The following is a 25144-nucleotide window of genomic DNA, read 5'->3' on the forward strand; positions in this document are numbered from 1 at the left end:
TGGCACACACAAATATACCCCAATGCCATCGTCTTCTAGGAATAGCTTTCCCATGTGACTTAGTTTGATAGAAATTTATACAAAGATTTCTATAACATTTGGAACCACATAACTATCTTCAGCTTTATGGACATTCTGTATTTTACATTCCTTTATGAACAATGTTCACATGAATATCCATGTGTGTGCTAACAGACATTCAAGATCCCTCACACTGTCCTGAGCATTGTCTTAACTGCTCAGACTACCTGGGCTGTGTGAGGTTCACGGAATCCTTTCTACCTTCCAACACTCAGAACTCCTCAGTCTTCCAGAACAGTGTACGTTCTTGCTGATAGATTTGCTGTTTACACGTAAGATTCAAGTTGGAGCTTGGGACCAAGTCTTAAATCCAACAGTGTAATCCCTTCCCTTGCTGATAGATTTGCTGTTAGCATAAGAGACTCAAGTTGGAGCTTGTGATCAAATCTTAAATCAAACAGGGTAATCCTTTCCCTTCATCATAATTTCTAGATTGGATAAAGATATTGCATTGACAATTTGGATAGAAAAACGACAGGTAACTCTTAGGCAAGCTACTTCTCAGTCTTTCCTTTAGGGGGAAATGTAGACCAAGCATGTGCTTGTGACCATCTTCCAACCGTAATGAGACACTGGCCTTGGGATAAAGTTAGCAGCAGAAAGAGAAGAAAAAAAGAAAATGTGGTTTTATTAATTGACAAAAAAACAAGACTACCTACTTATTTCCAATTTATATGAGCTCGTAATTCTTTCTATAATTGAAGTCCATAAGCTTGATTTCAATTTTTATCTGTAATTGGAGGCATATTAAGAAACATATGGGACAGTCATGTAGATATTTCTGCAGACACACAGTTTATATTTGTGATTTTTAAGACAATGCACTGTGCTAATTACTTCATAAGAGGTATTTCCTTCCCTTGTGATTGGGCTCTAACAACACCGATACTACAGTATGCATCTAGAAGATTAGATGCAGCTTACAAAATTTCAGTAACTGTTCTAATTTGTTTCTACTCATTAGGAGAGGAAAACCCCATGGCTGCAAAGTTTGTGCTTAAAACAGCTCACATCCTCTGGCCAGGACTCATCCAAATGCTTTTCCAGGTAGTGCCATCGAAAACACCCTGGAGAATGAGTCCTGTCTCTCATGTCCTGTCCTGTCAGATCTTCCTTCATGCAGAAGCCCAAGTCTTTCACTGTCCCACCCCATGAGTTTTCTGTCACCCATGCTGATTGGATTTGTGCCTGTTTTTTATGCTAAGCATCTACTCAAGTTAAGTCATTAATGTGTGCTCCATGAAACTCTTGGCATCTTCTTCACCCTAAGAGGGAACTGAGGAAAGCCAAGTACCAGGTGCACCAAGAGATAGAAGGAACAGTCTATGAAGGACATCCATGGACCAAGTACACTGGGAAAGGGACTTGAACCTATCTCCTTGGGTGACTACATTTACCACTAGCAGGATTATGGAAACATCAAAGTCATGTATTATTAACTGGAAATTGAGATGTTTATTCAAAATCTAGTAAAAATCAAGACCTACAGAGATAAGGCACAATCACCAAGCATCACATTTCCACCACATGACAATGAGCCCTACTCTGACCATGAATAAGCTGAACCGTAAGTAAAGAAACAGGCACACGTACATTTGCATACATGTGTGCAGCTCGTGCATGTATAATGTTAATGACATTTTTCCTGCTTCTCTAGTTTGTTTTTCAGAAGAAAAGAATCTATTTATCCATTGGTGCCCGTGCCTTTGCTTTCATTTGCTCAAGGCGTAAATATTGTAGAGTAAGTCCTTCCACGTAATGCTATCCTTATGACTGTGCTTTGCATATAGATGGAGGGAGGAAGGAAGGAAGAAAGGAAGGAAAGGCTAAAAATAGGGAAAGGAGGGAAAGAGCCATGGGTGGAAAGGAAGAAAGGGAAAACTCTAGTTAACATAAAAATAAATGCCTAGACATACTTTTGAGATAAATATGAAAACTGCAATTACATTCATTAATTTTCTTTTCTGTCATAATTTATACAATGGTTTATTGTGTGGATTTCCATCAGGAAGAAATAAAATAACCTCACCAATAATTAATTGTGCAATTAAAATCACACACCTGAATCTTGTGCAAATGCTTAAATCAATCATTTTAAAAGAATTATTCCATAGTTTCTATCCAGATGTTCTGAAGTCAAACAAATGTGTTAATTAGCATATTTTGAATCTGAACTATATTTAGGTCTCTTCCTTATAATTTCTGTTTTTATTTCTAATCCTAAGTTCTTTGGATAAAAAGAGGGCCAAATCTTATTTGACACCAAGAATAACTGAAAAAAAGAGTAAACATGTGTTTGATGAGTCACTAATTAGATTTAAATTACAAATACAAATACATTTGCATAAATTGGGCAAAAAAATCTATCAAAATAAAATTTAAAAAAAATTACCCTGCTCAAATAGTAATGAACACATTCATAAAAATATCTGAAACCAAATTTGGCAGCTTAAACAATCATTACAAGATGCCTTTGTGGTAAACGTAACTCTCTTTAAGATTTATTCTCTTGAGTAACTGGGGACACAAGTACTCGGGCCTCTGCACTTAGTGAGTAGCCAAAGGTGACTCTGGGGATTCCCTTGCCTGTTCTGTTGAATCCACAGCTCCTCCCAGGAAGTGAGGATTTCAGCACACCCATGCAGAACTTAGGGAAACTCTGTGAGGAAGACAGGCAGGGGACATTCTCAGAGAGGAAAGAATCAGAGAAGCTACTGGAGCAGGACATGCCTGTAACCTTGGCTGAAGCAGAAAGAAAGACTGAACTACAGAGCAACAGTGCAGAGCAGTGAGACCGATTCACTGAAACCCTGTCAACAAAGGGCAAAGGGAAGAAGATGGAGAAAGAGGAAGGGGAGTGGTGGACCGGAGAAAAGGGGATAAATAGATGGAGTGGGAAGAAGAAAGAGGAACAGCGTGGAGGAAAGGGAAAGAGAAATTACTTGATCCGTGTACAGAAAGCTAATGAAATAAAAAGCACAGGAAGGAGGGAAGCCTGCGAGCTTTATAAAATCATTTATTTCCAGGTGAATCCATCTAAAATTGCCCCTGCTTTAGGGAAAAAAAAAAAAAAAAAAAACATGCTTGATGGTCTAACAAGAGCAAAGAATGCCAAACAGAATGAGATCTACTGGCCAGTGTTCTGAAGACAGCGGACAGGAGACGGGGGCGGGGAACTTCTACCTCAGCAACGGCCATGCCATCGGCACCTTCCCTCGCAACACCATTTCTTTGAGGAGTAGACTGACAAGGCTGGAATCAAAAGTTAAATAGCAATTACCAGGACTGCATAAGCAGTCTACACACAGGCCCAGCGCCTTGAATGCCACCGATTCACTTTTTAAATCAAGTGCATTGGTCGATTCCTAAAAAAGGGAAAATGAGAGAAAAAAGCCATTCCCGTCGAGGAACGCGAGCACCGGCTCTAGCTGGACAATTCTGATATCCAAGCCACAGCACCAAAGCCCCGGTTGGTGTGTGGAAGGTCTGGAGACACCAGACAACTTCCTAGTGAAACAGCCATGGACCCAAATCTAGGTCTGTGTTTACATACACTTTGCAAACACAGTAAGAACTTCAGCTCTTGGACAACAGCACCATAAAGAGTGGAGAACGTGGAGAGAAGATGTAGAGAGAGGCACGTGGTGGCTTAGTTTGCTTGAGAGCAAAAGCAGACATCCAGGGGTCGGACTTGACTGGCCAACTAGGAATTAACAGATGAAGCAAGCTCAGAAACCTGACCTGCTATTTCTCATCCCTCTGGCTCCTACGCCAAGCATAATGACGTCTTGCGGACCGTAGAAACTGGGGCTCAGAGAAGCAGACCAGCCCAGACAAGGATAGAGGACCACAGATGTCATGGGCACACACGTGATCTATTTTCATTTGGAGTGCCGCTGTCTCCTTTTCTGTGTAGGAGTAACTGACAAGTCCGGAACTTGATTTCATAAGTTTTTCGTTGACTATTCAACATTTGCTAACGTCTAGGAACGTCACTGACTCTTGACCCTCATCAGCAACAACAGACTGTGAAGAAGCCTCACCCTTCTCCAGCTAGTCTTAGAGCACAGGGACTCTGTCTTTGTTTCCCGTGCCACGGTCTCCAAACGCTCTGATGTTTTTACTACAGAAGTTCCAATCTCAATAACGTCAAAACTAATTTCTCAGTGAGTAGAAGCTAGTAACATGGTTAAACTGCAAGTGGGGATAGCAGAGCAATTAAATGCCTATTTATTATATTATAATATATATCTAATATAAAAAGATATTATATGTGTTTTATGTGTAGAAATGTATGAATTTTTTTTCTGTATGTGTGTCTGTGCATCAGATACATGCCTGGTGCCCACAGAGGCCAAAAGTAAGCATCAGCTTCCCTGGAACTAAAGATGCAGATGATACTGAGCCACCATATGGGTTCCGGGAGCCAAACCAGAGTCCTCCACAGGAGCAGCCAGTGCTCTACAGTACTGTACCATCTCTCCATCTCCAAGGGGAGATTTTTTTTTTTTTTTTTTTTTTTTTTTTTTTTTTTTTTGTAGAGAACTTGACGACTAACTATCAAGCTTCCTTAAGCAACTCGCCTTATAACAGCGGAACACCAAAAAAAGTAAGATTAGTAATTCGTTGAGAACAGGAGGCTGGAGGAAAGCAGGTAACTGTGGAGATGTCGTTCCTTCCATGTCCACAGACAAGGGAGAGCTCTCGGGCATAAGTGGTCCTGGAACATTTGCAAAGAATTAGAAAGGACTTTGTCAGATTTAAGAGAGAAAATTCTGTAGCTGAGAGTCGTGGTGGAAAACTGCAGAGGCACCCACCCACCTCAGGCTGGGTGAGCAACCTTGATGTGGCGCCGCAGTCTCGTTACTGTCCTCTCCTGTGGCTTTCATTGGGCCTTTGAGGACACCTTGGCGTTGTAACTTGTCTGGAACGATAGTGTACGTGTCATGTACAGAGTCAAAAAGGGAAAAAGAAGGGGGCACTCAACTGAGTTGAGGAAAGCGATCGCAGACCCCCGGAGACACATGAAAACTGCAGAGGCTGAAGAACAAGAGAGGAAATGGGTCCTGGCCGCTTCCTAGCAGGCTCTCCGAGAGCCAGGAGCTGTCAGAGTCCAGCGCAGGGAGGAGAACGGCTTGCTTTACTGCCCTGCCACCGTCATTTGAATCCTAAGTAAGTTTTGAGCGTGAAGCCTCGCAATTTCATTTTGCACTCAGATCTACAAATCATGCAGTGGGTCTCGGTCTTCGGATAGAGCACCACGCAATCTCCGGGGCTTCTGACTCCGGACTCGCTGCCAACGGAGCACAAAGAAACACAGCAAAGTCAAGGCCGAAATTCAAAGAGATGACTTTTTTTCCTACTAGGTAATAGCCTGGCCAAGGATTTATTTTCTCTTCTTCACTAATATTATATATATTTAAAGTCATTATGGCTGTGCTTTGACCTGGTGCAGCAAGAGACGGGGTTGCAATCACCAGGGCAACAAGGTAGAAAATGCCCTTCAACTCCTCTGGGTTCCATCCGCATTAATCTCCCTGGGACAGAAATCTCTGTGAGAGCTCAGAGCTCTGCTGCCGGGACTTTTTAAAGGGGGACCAAGCAGATTCGTTGGATTGCAGAAAAACAGCCCTGACCTTGCTGCCTACAGAACCAGGTAAATGTTTCATACGGACGGAAGTCGTCGAGTGGTAGCCTTGGGACTCCGAAAGATAGATCATGCCAGAATTGCTTTGGATTACGATCCTGCTTAGCACCAAGCCTCACTCCAGCAGGATCCGGGCAACAGCTTCACAAAGGCGTGCGAGGCTTCTGTAGCACAGAAGCTCTGAAGAAATATATTTTGTTTCAATAAATAAGTAATATAATTAAGAATAATCTTTTCCATATCCCCAATTCGGCACTAAAATGAAACAAGCCTGCGCATATTCCAGAGACAATAACTGAGGGGGGGGAGGGAGGCAGAGCACAGATGAAAATAATATAAAGACATGCAAAACTGCTATTAACTTGGGAGAGATAAAAGAGTGTCAAAATTATAGCTTTTGGTAATGTTTAAGTTGAGACTTTAGTAATCTGGGTATAATTGTACTTGGGCATTTGTTCTTTGTAGCAAAAACTATATTAAGAAAGTAAAAAAAAAATCACTAAGCTTACAATGAGAAAACAAACCTTTAGAAGTGCCAACCCTTTGAAAGGAAGGGTAAAACCCTACCAGGCAGGCACATCTCACCTCTACAAAGTTAGTCCTGCTACCAAGCTGAAGAATGCTAGAGACTGTGGCCTTTCGCTTCATAAATGCTGTTTGTTGGCTTGCGTGGTAAGTCATAGAAGAATGGAAGGGGCCTGGGCATCACGTCACACATTTGTATCCTCGCTGGGGCAAGGTCTTGAATTCAGGGATCACCTGCACTACCCCATATAGTAATACCCTATGTAGTACGTCAGCAGAGATGAGTTGTATAAAAGACATGGGTGGGTCACTACCATTAGCAGGCTGACTCACCACCGGTGACCCCGAGGACCACACTACAATCATGGTGCTCAGTAGGGATAGTCTGAGGCTTCTTCACTGCCATCCAGTCCTTCCTGACAGACAACCACACTGTCCCCATTTTCCCTTTCTCTCATGCAAGGGCATGGTATCTAGTTTTCTATATACCTCTAAAGATTCTGAGGCCACACTGTACCAACATGAGGCCAGAGCATCTGTCCTATTAAAGCAACAGTATCTAGAGTGAAATGCCCATCCAGGAACTGATAGACCGAGTTCTTAGAAACCATCCAAGATCACTACAATCGGTGTTGATTACCTCTTCTCTGACCACACAGTAGATGGTCACTATTTAACGCTGAATAAAGCCTTCTTCACTAAAAAAAAAAAAAAATACCCCAGAAAAAAAGTTGTCTTATCCTGAGAACCCCAACTGTTCACATATCTAACTTTGTGAGCTGAAAATAAGAATGTTGAGAACTTCTGATCAGCATCCCCTGGTGTTTTGCCAAACACTAGTCCTCAACTGCAGAAAGTCTGGTTCATCAGGTGGAGTTGGGCCAGACAAGTTCCCAAAGTGCTGCTAATGCGGTCAGTGCCCCGGTGGATCACGGGCTGACAACCTTAGCTTAGTGTAACTGTACATGAGAGTGTGCTGACTCTGTCTCCCACGGTGCACATAGTGCTGAAGTAGTGATCTGTGCTCCCAAAGAGACGGACCTGTCAGCTCAATACTCCTTGAGGACTGTTCTCAACAGTGATATCAAGAATAAGCGTTTTCAATCCCCTCAGCCTTGCGTCCTGTGATGTCTTCTGCCTAGGCTCATGTTCTCTGTCCTGAACATCAGTCAGGACAATGGTGTTGGAATTCCAGAATGATGCCCCTGTTCCTCATGAGTGCAAAAAGTTAAGCAGCTTTGCCCTTGACATCATGGCTGTATTGGTGCCGCCAGGTCCAAGGATGTTGAGAGATAATTCAAGGAGGAAGGAAGTAGACCCAGAATCAGTTCTGGATGTGCCAAAGAGATGGTCCCAGAACTCAGACCCATGCTCTTTGTAGACATGAGGCAGTAATGTTTTTCCCAATGAGGATAAAAAAAAATATTACAATAAAATTTTCTACAAAGATAATAAACCTGGATCTCATTGGGATTTTAAAAGACAACATTTTATTTTATATTATAATAGTTCTATTCTTTCAGCTCAATTCAAGAAATTATTTTTTTAAGTGTGCTTCCTCTGAAAATATGATAATTAGCTTCAGAGAAATGCTATTCGCAAGTAAGGTTATTTTCTCATTTGTATTTTATTCATTTTTGCTTAGTTCTAGTAAAAAAAAAAAAGGTGTCCTATGAACTTTGTGTTTTAATTTATAATTAAATAACCAAGTAATGGTGGTACATTGCTAATATGGTAGGCATAAACCATGAGCATTTTAAATAAAGAAGAGTGCTACGTACAGACAAAGCAATATGAAAAAATTTAAATGTGTGTTGAGGCTAAAATTAAGATTCTGATTTCCCCTTATTACATTCTCAGATTAATTCCAGAATTTCTTGGCTGTGTTTTAGAGATTATGGAGAGGTATGTGTGTCAAAATATATGTAAGAATTTAGTAAACATAAAAATGTAGGAAATGCCATTATGCTTACTTCAGACTGCATTACCCTCCTTGAGACATTTTGATGTGACTCTAACACACAATAGACAGCCATTCAACCAGCCTTCTCATAACATGAGTATGTCTTACATCACCAGAGATAAGGGTCTTCAACTTGCTTTAAGACAGTCCTGAGGTTGAAAGCGTCTTGAGATAGAAGAGTCTGATGGGTATGCTGAATAGGCCCAGTGGCGTTTCCTGTGGGGATCTGTGAGAAATGTGGACAGCTTCCATGAAGACAGTATGATCCTCTCTTCCCAGCAGTAGTCTCAGTGCTCTGAACTGTGTTCCTCCGGTGCTGCAGTGAATCAAAACCAATGGGAGGTGTGTGTGTGTGTGTGTGTGTGTGTGTGTGTGTGTGTGTGTGTAACGAGATAAAGGGAGAGATAGAGCGAACTATTTAGTTTGGGAAAATAAGCCTAAAGTTTATGCTTTACTTAGAACTTCAGGTAAAAAGTGATAATCCAATTTTGAAGGGCATTTCCTGTTCTTTGGGAAATCTCAATGTGTGCTCCTAAGGTCTTCAACTGATTAGATGTGACCCACTTGTTACACAGACCCATCTGCTTTGCTCAGTCTTCTAATGTAAGTGGCAGTCATATTTCAAGGGTTTCCTTGGTGGCAGATCTTTAGTCTTTATGTGATTAAACATCTGTACCTAGCTGGTCTGACACACAAAGTCATTTTCACACATGTCCTGATCCTTGATCCCACTGACAGGTCACTTAGCATCCGGATTAGGGCTAGAGACCAGGACTTCATTCCTCAACTTACATGTCTACAGGCAATTGAAAGTCACTCCCTGGGTACTCCTGCTGGTAGAAATGACACTGGGAGAACAGAGTGCTGAATTTATTGATGTCATTGAGAATGGGCAGCCACATGTCTCTTCCTCCTTTATCCCATCTCTCTCTCTCTCTCTCTCTCTCTCTCTCTCTCTCTCTCTCACACACACACACACACACACACACACACACACACACACACAGAGAGAGAGAGAGAGAGAGAGAGAGAGAGAGATAGAGAGACAGAGAGAGAGAGACAGAGAGAGAGAGACAGAGAGAGAGAGAAGGGAGAAAGGGAGGGAGGGAGGGAGGAAAGGAGGGACCCTTCTAGCATGTGATGCCTTCTGTTTGGACACTGCTTCTGCAGTCCAGTTGTGCTGAAGAGCTGAGCTTAGCAAGTGAGACTTTGGCTAGAAGTACAGCGTGAGAATACATAGGCACAGAAGGCTTTTCTCTGGAAAAGCTGCTATTGGATTTCTATTTCTAAGAGGCTTTACCTATTCCTGTTGGTTTAGTAATTTAATGGAGAGACAAAGATGTAACTCCATTGTCATCCCTCAATCCTCATGGGTGCCCCTTCTCAGAATACACTCTAATTGGTTCCCAGCCATCTTGAAAGCAGCCGTGCAGAGTAGAGCCAGTCTTCCTTTGTGATCTGATAGTAAAGAAGGAAGCCCTCTGGTTCTGAGACCTTCTGCATCCATGCTTTGTGACTGTGACTTGTGAACACTATGTCATCTGATCTCCCACAGTCTTATTCTTCTAATTCACAAAGTACAGTTGGTATTACTGAATCCACAGAGACAGTCTCAGGATTCGGTTACATAAGGTTATAAATTTAAACCATCTAGTAAAACTGCCACACAATTACTATGTGCTCCATAAACTACTGATAACAATATTAACATTAGGCAGCTCAGCATCTACCAACAGTTTTCCGTCCTTGTGAGCCACTTCCAGACAAGTTCTCCAACTATAGTCTGTATTCATTTAAGGAACCTTTTAGCTCTAAAAGAAGCATTTTATGCTTCGTTAACTTGAAAGCTGAACCATTTGGGTCTGTTCCCCATTGCAAATCCCTTCTCTGGCTCCTTAGCCTTGTTCTCTAAGTCATAGAAATCATCATGCTTTCATTATCTGATTTTGAAATTCTTTCCCTAAATTTCTTAGGAAGTTCCACAGTTTCTATAAATTGGCATAATTATATTTCTCTCAAGGTTTGTGCTGTTCCTAATAATTATAGGGGACAAATTTAAATCCCATTGTAGTATTTACTTAGTAAACACTGTTGACCTTGTTACTGTATACAAGGCTCTGGGACAGGTGCAGCAGCTGCTGAGATGAGAAATCTAGTACATAGTAACAGAAGACTTTAATCTGGTGGGTCTCATATTCAACCAACAGGTAAGAAAAAAATTAAACAGTGTTGCAGTAAATATTAAATAAATATCGCTTTTTAATCCCTCCTTCGCTAGTGCCGGCACCCGAGGGGGCCACACAGTACTGTGAAGATTTCTAACTTGGCAGCTTCATGCTGCCTGTAAGAACCCAGGCGCAGTTCACTCACCACCCCTGCATATTGTTCTCACTCGCTTTCCTCCACCACCCAGTAGAAACATGACTCCACAATCATTAATTTGTCTAACAGGTTTATATGTTAAATTCTCAATCCACAAACCCTCTACACAATAAGCTTACAACCAATGGATGAAGATATAAACAGCCCATCTGTAAGAGATAAATAGACCCATAGCAACCCTTAGAAATATTCATAACAACCTTATTTATGAAGAAATGCACTGAGAGAAACATTCACATCTGCTTCCATGTTGCCTCTTCCCGAATCTCCGCCTCCTCCCGAATCTCCTCCTCTTCTCCCTCTCTTCCTCTCCTCTAGCCTCTTTCCCCACCTACCTCTCCACTGTTCAATCGTGTAACACTTTAACATCAACCCACAAAACAGTTTATTTAGTACTGCAGTACAAAATACTTAAGTGTCAGATAGGTACACAGGAGACCATCTCAATCAACACAGAGTTCCTCCCAGTTTAACAGAGGGAGAAACTGATCCAAGCAAAGCAAGCAGAGGAGAGTAGAAACATCATCAGAAACTATCCAGAACCATGGCACCTGTAACAAAAGACAGGAAGAGAGAAAGTGTCAAGTATTGGCCTTTGAGCTCCAGGTTCACATGAGACAGTGGACCCCATGAGCCATCGTGAAAGCTCATGAGACTTCCACTCACACTGAAGGGATGCCACTGAAGGATTTTTATGCAGAGAAATAACACAATCCAGCCAGCATCTTGAAGTATAAGTCTGATGTTGGGAGGAAGAAAATATTCCTATTGATAAGGTTTTAAAAACCCTATTGCTGAGGGCAAGGTTATCAGGAAGAATGACCTTAGCATGAAATCTCTTGTTGTGAGTGTTAAATTCTAAAAAGAGTACAAGCAAGACAGACTTCAATGCTCTCAAAGTAAAACAAATTGGGCGAATCACAGACCTAGGTTGGACAGAGCCTCACAGTGATAGTGGACCAGATATCTACAAGATTGCACAGTTCACACAACACAATCATTCCTAGAGGACGTCAATAGATTGGTTCTAAGACACTCGTGTCCAAAAGCTGGTGAGTTCAGCTCCCTGCTACAGATAACACAGTATTTGCATACAATCTGATCACACCATCCTCTTTACATTAAATCATTTCTGAGTTACAGATGATATCCAATACAAAGCATCCATGCATAGTTGTAATAGTATATTGTTCAGGGAGTAATGACAAGAAGAGATAGTCTATACATAATACATGTGCAAGTATCATAATTATAATTTCCATCTACCACTGCTGGACTCTACAAATCCAGAATCTACAGACACGTAGGAAGGGCTGCCTGCATAGCCAAGGCAGCCGAAGCTGGGGAACTGAAGCAGCCATTCAGTTCTGAGTCTGTGATGAGTGGTAATTAGAACCAGGTGGCACTAGGAAAGGGCTTGCAGAGTGAAGAGCCATTGAAACAAACGCCTTCTCTATTTCCTTATGCACCATCATTTTAACAGTGGCCCTCCTCATGCCCATTGGTGTTCTTCCTGCATGTATGTCTGTATGAGAGTGTAAGCTCCCCTGGGTACTGGAGTTGAAGGTAGTTGTTGAGCCACCATGTGGGTATTGGAGGAGCAGTCGGTGCTCTTAACTGCTGAGCCATTTTTTATTTATTTATTTATTTATTTTTGTTTATCTATAGTGGATCAGGTATCCAGTGCTCTAGTGACTTTTGTAGTGTTAAATTATGCAAATCTCTGAATAAAAATGCAGTGGCCCTTGGGCCACTCTGGTTCCAGAATAGTGTAGAATTCCACTTTATAAGGAGGGGTGAATGAAAAAAGGCCAGGCTTCTAAAAAGAGCAAGGAATAATTCTTGAACAAAAGGAGTAGGGAGTCTAGGACATTAATGGACACAGCTATTCTTCGGTCAAATCAACACAGATGGGTTGACTCCCAACAATAACTGTCTTGATGCATTAGTGATGCAATGACAGCTACTTACACAACACACATGGCCGACATTGCTTTCAAAATGTCTTACAGGTCCTCACAGCACCTCTGTGAGATGGACTGGCTTATTGCTTCCACTTCGCAGGTAAAAACACTGAGTCACAGAGAGACGGTAGTAATCCATTATCATCGCTACCAACTGAAAGCAGGAGGTTCGCCCTTCCAGTCGACACCCAGGAAAATTGCATCTGGGTTGTGTTTTATCTCTGTTGATATTATTAACAGCAGATTCTAATGAGATTTTGAATAATTTGTTTTGAGTTGGAAGCATATGCCTCGTTCTTAATTCACACTTTGGGGAATTTTAATTTCTCATTGTGCTTTTGTGTGGCCTGTATTATTTGAACAAGCATGATTAGAATATCTAAAATAAACACCGGCTTTTAGATAAACAGCTGCTTAGCAGGCGATCTCAGAGAAATTGAGGATGAAGTCCCTCTCTTGGAAAATTCTCTCATCTCATTTAGGAATTTATTTCTGGTTTTTTTTTTTTTTTTTTTTTTTTTTTTTTTTTTTTTTTTTTTGTGAACCCCGGGGCTTAGAAATAGACATATTTATTTAGTTTGGCCTGGGTCTAGTGTGTGTTGCTTGGTCTATTCTTTTGAGTTTATTGTATCTCCTAATCTTCTACACATGAACCAGAGACCCCAGTGGTGGGGGCACTGGAAAAATCCAAACAAATGATAAGTACTGGCTGTGAGATCCCTTGTAAATGGAGTGCTTAATGAAGCAGTACTTACAAGCCTAACTTGGGAATGACTGGACAGGGTGATGCTGCCAAATTACACACTGCAGCGCCTTGTGGAAAAGCAGAAGTTCTTTTCATCTTATTGTCTTAAATATTTGGCATCAGCAGTTTGCATGGTAAAATCAAATAACAAAGTAGTTTCTTGCTTTGAAATGTGAACATGATTTTTATAGTGACCATACAGATGGACCTAGAAGGTCCTCGCCCCCTAAAGCTTCTGTCATGTGCTGTCATTTCTGACCTACCCTTTCAGAGTTCAATAAAAATGACTCCAGTCTTTTTCTTTGGGTCCACTAAACAGCTCTTCAGAGTCTTTCCCCAAACCTCTACCGACTGATGCCCCGAAGCCCTCGGGTGGCTCTCGTAGCAAGAGTGGAGCAAATGTGCTTCAAAATTCCCATGTTCTTAATTGGCTTTAAAGCTCAGCTGAAGCAGGTTTGTGATCACAATATTCTCTCTTCCACACACAGTCCAACAATCCTTTCACTGGGTATATGATTATCAACCATCCATTACACTGTGGAGACAGAGAGTAAGGATGGTAAGGCAGAAACACGGCCTCTCCTCTCCTAGAAATGCCAGCCCAGTAGAGAACACAGGGTCTCAGTCGAGCAGGGAAGTTGAGGCACAGGTTGTAAAGAAAATTTGTGAAGAGAGCATAAGTAGGTGATAAAATACTCCAACATAAGGAGACAGTTCTCCTTTTGTGAGGGAGCTTTGATTAATTCTTTCAAATTAAATACTCTACTTTAACATCTGTTTTGGGTTTAATTTGATGAACAAAAAATACTTCTTGCAGAAAAAAAAAATCTTAACAAAACACACTTTCCAGTTTGTTCAAATGATTTTGGTTGTCTTCTGTCCCCTTCATGTTTATTAATATCTAAATCTTTCACACTGATTTTGCCATTAAGGGCCATTTTTAGGCAGTGGCACTAGATCACACCTAAGTACTTCAAAAACGCATCTTTTTCAACTCCCATAGGCAGACATCTTTCTGACTTTACAAAGGCCTCAGAAAGCCCTCATTTCCACACTGTCCTCCATGCAAGCTCATTAGCATCATCTTCTTCCCCAATTTTATGAGCAGAAACCGAACAACAGAGCCTTTGGAAACATGAAAGTTTAGAGAAGTCTATAGATTGGGCCCCTGGTTCTCCTGCCAGCAGCTCCAGTGTCCAATAGTAGATAGATGATAGACAATAGATGATAGATAGATAGATAGATAGATGATAGATAGGTAGATAGATAGATAGATATATAGATAGATATATAGATAGATAGACGATAGATAAATAGATAGATAGATAGATAGATAGAGACAGACAGACAGACAGACAGACAGACAGACAGACAGATAGATAGATAGATAATAGATAGAGAGGATGGTGACAGGTAGATTATAGATGGATAGATAGATGATAAATAATCTATATTCACTAGTGTAAAAGAAATGAAAATTTAATAATTATAACAGTTCTAGGAGAAAAAGTCACTATCTCCAAACTCCAGAATGACTGAAAAGAAGTGACAACAACCAAAACCTATACAGATGTCTGACTCCAGCTTCAGGGTAGAAGTTATATCCTCATGTCTTAAGTATTAAATATATTAAAACATACAAACAATCAAAACAGGTGTTCATTAGAGAGAATCTACAAAGTCTAGGGCTTTAAAAGCGGGCTGAATACCATGCGAGCCAACAAATAAAAGTGTCACCGTTCTCTTTAGACCAGACGGTTACATGCATCTTGCTGGATTCACAAAACATTATAATGAGAATTTCACACAGTTTTTGCCAAATTTTTCCATAGCTTGATAATACTTTAATTACTGCATCATGACTTAACTGTTCTGTAATTTCCATGTATTAAGTGGGCCCCATATGTGCTATTATGTTATAATGAGTGATTTGCTTTAATAATAACTTATTAGACATCAAAGGGATTCTAATAACAACAGAGCAGGATTAATTTTGAAAGCTGAAGACAAAGATACATTTCCATAAGGTAGAAATCACAGATTTTCCTCGATTTCCCATCTTTATAGCATTTCTTTATATGGCCAATTAGATAGGTACTCTCTCGGCTCCTTGCTGGCCCAAACCTTTGTTCATTTCCAAATATATTTCATGATTGGAAATTTCTGCCCTTTTTTTATTTGGCCATTTTGATTTTTGGAGATAGATGTCTGGAGAAGGCCTCAAAGAAAGTATGCAGCTCAAACAGGCCTCTAGCTTACACCTCTCCCCCTGGGGTTACGGATGTGTACCAACATAGCCTTTCGTTTGCTGCTCTTTGTTGGAATCTGACAACTATTGTCACTGAATAAAAAATCGATCTGAAACGTAACATCATACAGTAGACATTGCCTGACCCAGGTGGTAAGAATGATTCTAGAGCGGACATTCACGATGTTCCGTTTAAGAAATGAAGTCCTCCAGGTACTGCTGGCAGGAGGATCTAACAGCCCTTCAGTGGCCCTGCTGCACTTGGATGAAGAACAATTCAAAGAATGGTAGTTTCTTTCCTCTGAGTGTAAGGTTCAAAGGAGGCAGAAAGAGTGAGACTATCCAAACCAGGATTAACAGTCTTAACCGTATCAATGCGCTCACTTATTTTTTAGTGCACATAGACAGGTGTTAGTGCGACTAGGGAGGAGCTCACACTAAAGAACAGATTCTAAGAGATCTAGATTCCACCCTAAAACTGTCAAACCTGCAATTCTGGCTGATAACCATGTATGAGAGTTTTTATGAAGCCCTAAAATATAATAGTCCTCTATCGAAAATTTCTCCCGGGGGTTGGGTTGTGCTTGTTGGTAGATTTTGCTTGTGCCAACCATACATGATGCTCTGGATTTAATCTGCAATGGAACAAATGAAGAAAGGAAGAGAGGAAAGGGTGACAAGTTTTAAAAAGAAAACTCTTCTTCAATCACTCACTCCTATTTAGAAAACTGTTGCCTAGTAAATTATGATTGTCACATATCCTATAAAAAAGCCACCCCAGTCTTAATTTTGATATCCAAAGAAAGCCTTTAAATTGTTTATGTCCCTATCTGGGTATATGCGAAAAAAATGTTCTGTGCAGTGAAATTTGTGCCATCAATAAGTACACGTACAATTCAGGCACAGTCAATAGAAGAAGAAAAAAAAACAAAAAAAATTGTGGGCTATTGGTGTAATAAATACTACACATCCCATGTGAGACCCCGAAAGACGCAGAGTGTAGAGAGCCACCCAGGTGCCTGTTAATGTCAGAAGCAAGACACAAAATATAGGCATGTATACCATAATTTTGTTAGCCCAATAGTCATGAAAGGTAAATAATACATCATTTATTTTAATTAAAATTGTAAAGTAAATCAAACATATGAGGAGAATGATAATTCTCTAAGAAGATGCCAGTATTCTCAGGAGAGTGCAGAGGCACCAGTAACCTACTGACCATCTTTGGTTTTTAGTTTTAGTTTTTAGTAGCTAAAAGCAACATTGATTTTGCTTACCTCTCTTTGGGTAGAGGTTAGTTGGACCAGTTTATCTGAGAGGTAGCTGGAACTACTGCCCTTAGAATGAATGAACTACTGGCACCATCTCACCCATGCCACTGATGAGAGGGAGCTAGCCTTGGCTACTTTTCACAGGGACTCTCTTTGGAGTCGTGTGGCTTCCTCGTGGTACGGTGGCTGCAATGCAAGACTACGAGTCTTAAGAAACAGGAAGAGAATGAGAATGAGCTGCTGGAAGCCTAGCTTTGTAAACCCGTGTAGCCTGACTTCTACTGTGTTCCTTCGAAACTGGGGTCTTTACACTCATTTTTACATTCATTCAGAATGTGTGTGTTGGGAGGGGTGCATATGCCTTGCTAAGCATGTGCAGAGCATTTACAAGTCTGCTTTTTACTTCTACCATGTGTGCCCCCAGGGACTAAACTCCAATCATCGGGATTGGCAGCAAGCATCTTTACCTGCTAAGCTTTCCCAGTGGCCCCTTGATTTACCTTTCTTCCACTTCTCCAGTTTCTCCCAGATCCTTTTCACCTCCCCAATTATTCCCATACATGGGGCCTGCCCTGGAATATGGTTAATAATACCAAGAAGTCGAGTCCCTAGGTTATGTGGATGGCCTGCGAGGAGGCCATGAGTATGACGATGAATAAACCACTGTTGTGCTTTATTTATTGGCTTGGTTCGCTGTGAGGGATTGAACCCAGGGTTTCCTACACACTAAGCACCAGTCTCACTATTGGGTGTCATCTCATTATTTCTAATCATCACAAAGCTCTTTATAATCTTTGTATATGCTGTATTTCACTCAGAGTACATAGCATTCACGCAATAGCATTATTTCACCAAAACATCTACTAGAGTTAGGACCTAAGTGCCTAGTGGCTCATGTTTGACAACTCAGTGGCGGTGCTATTTCAAAGACTATGAAATTGTCAAGAGTTGGAGCCTGGGGCTGGATAACAATTCTGGCTGATAACCATGTATGAGTGGGCCTGAGTTCAATTCCCAGTATCCACATAGCAGCTCACAATTGTCTGATGATTTCTTCTTCTGTGAAGAGTACATGCAAAAAAACATTTATTTTTTAAAGTATATATAATATGTATATATTTTAAAAAGAGCTGGAGCCCGAGTGGCAAAGGTAGCTCACTAGGGGTGGACCTTCTTAAGTTGTATATGGCCCTCTGCATCTTGTGCTTCCACAACAGAGCCACTCCACCATAGATGGAGAAAACAAAATATTTCTATTCTACCTACAAATCCAACCCTATATAAGGTGCTAGAAGAAAAAAATCTTTAATCAAGGAGAATAGCTACACCGTGAAACAAATAATCTCATACCAACAAGACCAAAAGAAGAGTATCACCCCCCCTCTGTCTGTCTGTGTGTCTCTCTCCCCCCATGTGTATATACCCCCACACACAGACACCAACACCAACATAACAAGAACTGATAATCACCAATCACTGATATCTCTCAATGGTCTCAAATCCCCAATTTAAAAAACACAGATTAATACCATGCATGTGAATGAAAACAGAATAAATCTTTCTGCTGCATGCAAGAAGCACACCTCAACATCAAGGATAGATATGACCCAGGGTAAAAGGTTACAAAAGATATCCCATGCATATGGACCTAAGAAGCAAGCTGATGTAGCCATTTCAATATCTTACATAATGCCAGATACACTGAACTTGATAGAAGAAAAAGTGGGTAAAAGCCTTAAACATATTGGCATAGGAGACTGCTTTCTCAACAGAGCACCAATAGCTCAAGCACTGAGATCAACAATTAATAAATTAGCCCTTCTAGTACTGAAGCTTGAGGGAGAAAGACTGGGGAGAAACAGCTAGAATTGGGGGACAGTTAAGGGGTGGTATAAAAACCCAGTGCAGTGGAAACTTCCTGGAATTCATGATGTTGATTCATGTGAGGATAATGGTGAATATGAACTCAAAACTGGCCATCTTTTATAGCCAGGCAAGGCTTCCTGTGGTGAGACTTGGTTTCATTCTGTCAAGTTGTTGGCTGAAGGAATCCTGTGGAGGTCTCTAAACAACCCAGGTTGATGCTAGGACAGAGGATTGTTCTCTACAAACTGATAGCAGGGTCTTCTTGCCTAAGACAACATCCACCCAGTTCTTTGAGCTTGTGCCTGGATGGAGACTTCACCTCTGAATTCTAGTCTGTTTGGCTAAGAAGGTATTCTGCATGCTACAGAATCAGAAACCTGGACACCAACAGAGCCACAAACCCCCATCCAACAATCTAACCCACTTTCAAGATATGTTGGGTCAATGATGGCACAGAATTTATGGGAGTGGCCATACAATATGTGGTTTAACTTGAGGCTCATGCCATGAGAGGGAGCCAATGCCTCACTCTGAGAATTGTCAGGAACAGAAGATGTGTAGCCCAGAGACCTAAGGTAAAACCAAATAGAACTCACAAAACAAAAATCAATGAAATGATTCCTAATGATTTTCTACTATACTCATAGATTGCTGCCTCGTCCAGACATAATCAGAAAGGCTTCCACTGGCAAATGGGGACAAATGAAGAGACCCACGGTCAGACATAATGTGGAAAGAACGCCTAAATTGTGGATCTCCATCAGGCGCCTCCCCTCGGAGCTTGGGGAATCCTGGGGGAAAAAGTGGAAAAATTATAGAAGCCAGAGGGGAAGGAAGATATGGTCCATTGAATCACTAAGCAGGCAGGGCTCATGTGGGCTTATAGAGACTGGTAACCAGCAAGCTTGGGTCCTGAATGAGTCTGTTACCAGGTCCTCTACATATATGTTATGGCTATTAGCTTTCTGGTTTTGGTGGACTCGTAAGAGTGGAAGTAGGTGTGTCTCTGACTCTTTTCTGCTCTTGAAACTCTTCTGAATGATGGTTTGCCTTGCACGCATGCGTGATGTTGTATCTTGAAGACCTACTTTTTTTCTGAAGAAAAATAGAGGAGGAGTGTATTTATGGAGAAGATGAGGTAGGGGAGGGAAGCTGACATGAGTAGAGGGAAGGAAACTATGGCCAAGGTGTATTGTGTGAGAGAAAAATAATTATTTTCAATAAAAAGTAGATTAAAAAATAAATTCCCATCCCCATTTCTGTGATATATTTTGTCACCATGACACAAAAGCTAATACAATATAGAACATGAAAATGGCAATGAGTACATGTTAAGCACTTACTATGCAATGGCCAGCAGAACAGACATGGTAAATGGTTCTTTGCAGTTAAATTCTCACCACAGATAGAAGTTGAAAGTTATTCTCCTGTCCCTCAGTTTTATGATAGTGAAAGAGAAGCTTTCAGGAATGAACACTCACTTACAGTCACACCACTCACACTAGCTGCCCTCAGTCACACCACTCACACCAGCTGCCCTCAGTCACACCACTCACACCAGCTTCCCATATTCACACCACTCACATCACCAGCCCTCAGTCACACCACTCACACCAGCTGCCCTTAGTCATACCAGTCACACTAGCTGCCCACATTCACACCAGTCATACCAGCTGCCCTCAGTCACACCACTCACACCAGCTGCCCTCAGTCACACCACTCACACCAGCTGCCCTCAGTCACACCATTCACACCAAATGCCCACAGTCACACCACTCACACCAGCAACCCACATTCACACCACTCACACCAGCAACCCACATTCACACCACTCACACCAGCTGCCCACAGTCATACCACTTACATGGCATGACAAAGGGAACCAAACTCAGCCAAGACAGTTTCAAAGCTAAACCTCTTGATTGCTCACTTAAACCCAGAGTTTCTTCCTAGATTTCACCCCATGCATCAAGTGATAAAATGTAGAGGAAAGTTGTTCAAGTCTTGAAGAGATGCCAGAAATGCATAAATTAGATGCTGTCCTGGCATAGGGCCAAATCTGACATACTTGCAAAGCTGTTCCACCTCTCCATACTTCCTCCATAATGAAAAGCTCTTGCCTTTTTACCAAGAGTCCAGGAGCTTGGCCTATTAACAAACACTCTGGGTGTTTGAAAAGCATGTAGCATGGGCCAGGCTCCCATCTCTACCTGACCTGTGTGTCCTGCATAGCCGCTCTCTGCAGAGTGCTACAGTGCTGACCATTTCTCAGATGACAAGAGCAGTGACAGCACCAGCCTTTCAATCCAGCATTATAAATCCTGAGCCAGTCCTCTCAACCACTTCCACTGCCTCCCATGAAGTGATATGCTTCAAGTCTGAGTGCATAAGAAAAAACAAGCTAGCTTCTTTTCCAATGAAATGCTGGATTAAATATAGACATTCAAGACCGAGTAGGTACTCCAAAGGATTGCCATCTCAGACGTTCTTATACTGTCAGAAAATGTAGCACATGTACTGGAAGAGAATTTGATGGCTTCATTTATGAGACAGTCAGAACAATATAATTGCACATGAGTTTTAATTTAATTTTGTTACATGTTCACTACCTTTATTACCTTAAATGTATAGGAGTCAGCTCCACTTGGTAATGGCATTACAGGCATTTGACTGACATATGCATTAACTCATATTTTACATGCCAATCTAAACTTGAAGGATTCCTACTATATGGAGATCTTTAAATAAAACAACAATGGCCCAGTTATAGCCAAATAATTATAAGGCATATGATGTAATACATGTCAGAGTCTAAAACAGAACACATATAAAAGTGACTAACTCAACTTACGCTGCCCTAAAATACAGGTGACTTTTGAACTGAATCATACAATGTAAGTACACTCTCAAGAGACAGAAAATTGGAAAAGAAAGGAGTTCCTGGAAGAGGGCATGGCATGGTCAAAAGTCCAGCATTATAAAAGAATAGCAAGACATAATTCTTTTATTGCTAAAAGATCCAACCTATTTAAAAGACATAGTAAGAGATGACCCCAGAAAAAGCCAGTTCAAGCCATATTATAAAGGTCTTTGCCTGACTCTGTAGTTAGATTTAGTGCAATAGGAAATCCTGAAGAATTTGAAGCTAGAAAACACCATGCTTATTATTTATTTCAGTCTGAAATCCTAGAGACTAGATTGCAGGTGGAAGACTTCACAACCAAAATAGCAGCAAGGATGTCAGGTTAATCGCTCCGAGCCATGCAAGAATCTAAAGTAGGCTACCCTCCAAAATAACTATTGCTTCAGATCCCATTTTACATGTGAGGTCAGGGAGCAGAGGAATACAGTGAGTTATCTAATTCTGTAGGAAAGCCAGGATTTGAACTCAGAGAGCCCAACTGTGGTGGCTACGACATAGTTCACTACCCTGTCAGACAGAATGGTGATCGTAGCAGATAACAGGAGAAAGACTGGAGGCACCTAAGACAACCATTACTTTGGACTCCAGATTAAAGAGAAATCCCTTTAAACACTACCTGTTCACTGAGGAGAAGCAAGCCAGTAGAGAATGAGGACCTTCTATTTCAGATATGAAGTCCAGAGGACCCGTAAGAACCAGGATGATAGACAGTTGATAAAGATGCCAGGCATTGAAACTCGGGGGAGCTGTAGATGGAGAAAGTCAACCTGGACGTGAAATGTTATTGCTAAGTGTCCTAGCTTCTCTCCATGTTGCTCTACAAGAGCAAATTATGGAGAAAGGGTTTTGTCTGGCTCACAGAGCAATTGTACAGGCCATCGAGGCAGAGAAGCTAAACCAGCTGGTTCTAACACACCCACGATCAGAAAAGAGCAATTAATGCATTTCTGATTCTCGGTTCTCTTTCCCCATTTAATACAGCCTTGGATCTCAGGCCCAGGGGATGGGCCCGCTATTTATTAAGGCAGATCCTCTTCCCACATCAATGAATGTAAACAAAATAATCCTCCAGAGGCCCGTCTCCAAGGTGATTCACGATTCTGTCAAGTTGAAACTTGAGGCTGACCATCACAGTAAGCGGGCACCCAAGACTTCATCCTGCAGGGTGCAGAACCTGACACCAGAGGCATCTCACCTGCCACCCTCCCTCTCAAAGAGTAGAAACAATTGTAGTTCCTTTGCCACCTGCAACGGTGAGCACTGAGAACTACAGGAAGAAGTTGACACGCTGCTTTCCGAAAATAAGGGACCGCTAAGCAGTACTAATTCTCACGATTTTCGACATGTAAGGGGTCTGTTGCTATTGAGGAAACTGTGGGCAGTGATCAGAGCTCCAAGCCCAGTTACTCTCAGCACATCCTTCCCGACACTCCCTCAGCTACGGGGAATTTTTACTACGCTTCCAATCGAAGGAAAGAATTATCCTGAAATGAAAAACTAAATGCTCTACGAAAGAAGAAATCAGCTAAAGCACGTAAGCACTCCATTAAACAGTATCAATATTGAAACAGGGTCAACTCCATATCCTCTTGAATTCTATATGCTCGTGAAAAAGTTGTGCTTTGGCTCTTTTCATCTAAAGAAGAATCCAAAGCTCAAGAAAGAACATTCTTAAGCTGCTGGAGGCACAACTCCATGATAGATCACTTGCCTAGCAAACCGAGGACCCTGAGTTTAATCCCCAGAACCAGTACAAAAGAAACCAACAAGTCTCTCTCTCTCTCTCTCTCTCTCTCTCTCTCTCTCTCTCTCTCTCTCTCTCTCTCTCTCTCTCTCTCCCTCTCCCTCTCCCTCTCCCTCTCCCTCTCTCTCTGTCTCTCTCTCCACCCCTCTCTCTGTCTCTCTCTCTCTCCCCCCTCTCTCTTCCTCTTTCCCCTCTCTTTTTTCTGCCCCCTCTCCCTCTCTCTGCATGCCTGTCTTCTTTCTTTACCTGTCTTCACTCTAAGTTATATATAGTATTACTGCTTTATATTCCCCACCTCTCTCTGTCTTAATAACCATGCTTAAAGTATATAAAACGTAAGAAGCTTCAACTTTGCTTCATATTGTAAGGAAGAGAAACAGAAGGCACACCCTGGAAAAGTTGAATTTTCAGGGCTCACAAGGAAATTTTTTAAGACCTAAAAATGCAGCAGAAAATTCTTGGATCCCACAATAGGAGCCCAGAAGACAGAACAATTTGTAATCATCTATTTATCACTGTGAGTTCTTGCTCCCTCCCTCCCTTTCTCTTTTCCTCCCTCCATCCAACGTATTTTCTTAAAGACGAAGAACAAGGTTGTTTAGTCAAAGACCTTGGGGCTGAGAAATTACAGTAACGAACTAGGAAAGTGATTCCCACTCACATCACACAGAAGTGTCAAAACATAAACAAATGCACTTAAGAGAAAAGGACAGTGGAAAATAAATATATAAAATGTATTGTTTACTTTGATTGCCTGAGATGATGTATTTACTAAGCATGTGGACAGAAGCAATGTGGGAGAATTAAAATAAATGGAGAGGAAGCTGTGCCAATCTCGCCCATTAGAAATAAGAAAACATTTCAGATGTAGTCTTTCTTCGTTTCTCGCTAAGAATCTGGATCTGTTTAATTTTCTCTGAACATAGCTTCAGAATTTCAGACTACTGCCCCCACCCCCTGCTCCATGTCCCTGTGCATGCCCACGTTTATCTGAATATATAAGCCTGCCCTTTACTCGGATTTATGGATCCAGCCAGCCAGTGTGTATTTACAGTGTTCTGACCTGAAGACCCCAGGCTGCAGGAGAACAGGAGGAGACTGGGACTTGTTCCATAAACAGAGACAAATATGAGGGGGAGGCGAGGGCTTTGCTAGCACTTAGCATTTTTAACTATTTGGCCAAGTTATAGAATTAGCATTGAGATTAGAAGAAAACTGAGGGCTTTGGGGCTGAGCTGGAGAAAATAAACTACAGTTTTTCTTCATCCTCTTTTCTTGAAGGTTCTGAGTTTGGGGTAGGGGCGGGGTTAAATTTAAAGCAGGTCAAAAGAAAATAGATAAGTCAGTTACAGAGGGAGCTATAAACTGCCTTGGGAAGGCGCAGGGTCTAGAGAGATGAGGTTATAAACAACGTTTAATAAGTCAGAAAATTTCTCCAACCACATGTGAAGCTCTCCTTCCGTGAGAGATGACTAGTTGTGGGTTTTCTGTTTTGTTTTAGAACATTGCAGTTGGGTATGAGAAGAAAAAGTCTGTCGCTTGCTGTTTAAATCAGGGTATATTGCTATGAGCTGAGATATTCTTCTTCAGCCCTGATGGCCCACTTGAAAGCAACAGGATTTTCAAGCAGGCCTGCATCCTCTAGACGGGACACTCCTTTGTAGATGGGACACTCCTTTGTAGATGGGACACTGCTTTGTCGATGGGACACTGCTTTGTCGATGGGACACTCCTTTGTCGATGGGACACTCCTTTGTCGATGGGACACTGCTTTGTCGATGGGAC

Source organism: Micromys minutus (genome assembly GCF_963924665.1).
Source record: "Micromys minutus genome assembly, chromosome: 1".
Lineage (NCBI taxonomy): Eukaryota > Metazoa > Chordata > Mammalia > Rodentia > Muridae > Micromys > Micromys minutus.